Here is a 636-nt window from a genome sequence, read left to right on the forward strand (position 1 = left end):
GTATTGGTGGGCCACCAGAGGTGCAGACCCACTGCAGTCCTTGTAGAAATAATGGTACCGGTGGGCCATCAAATGTGCAGACCCACTGTAGTCCTTGTAGAGATGGCCAGCAGCCATCTGTTGTGACTGTGCAGGTGCACAATCACCATTGAAGAGTCTTGCGGATAATATAGCAAGTCCATAACCACCACTTGTGCACTCACAAAGTTTTTTTAACTGTCCTTAGAACCAGCAATGCTGTTATCCAGTTCCTTGCTGAATTATTAACACACGTGCAAACACTAACAGTCCCTACTTCTCACATATTGTCCATATACTATGACCAACAGAAACATGTGCAGTGAAACGTAACTTACAAGTTAATAATATGATGAACTGGTATCAATTACAATTTTATAACATAAGAATACAATAACAACGGTACAAAACACATCATTAAAAACATAATAATACAGATAACATTTGTAGTAATAGGGGCTTTACAAAAGAATAGAAATAAACATATACATCAGTGTTACAGGAAATATGACATAAGTAAATACATAAAAGATCAGAATAATTATTGAAACATCAACTTCACGCATGAGCATTAAAACAGAACAGAATTAATAATGTCTAACATCTTCACAAAGTAAG

Source organism: Schistocerca piceifrons, chromosome 5, assembly GCF_021461385.2.
Source record: "Schistocerca piceifrons isolate TAMUIC-IGC-003096 chromosome 5, iqSchPice1.1, whole genome shotgun sequence".
Lineage (NCBI taxonomy): Eukaryota > Metazoa > Arthropoda > Insecta > Orthoptera > Acrididae > Schistocerca > Schistocerca piceifrons.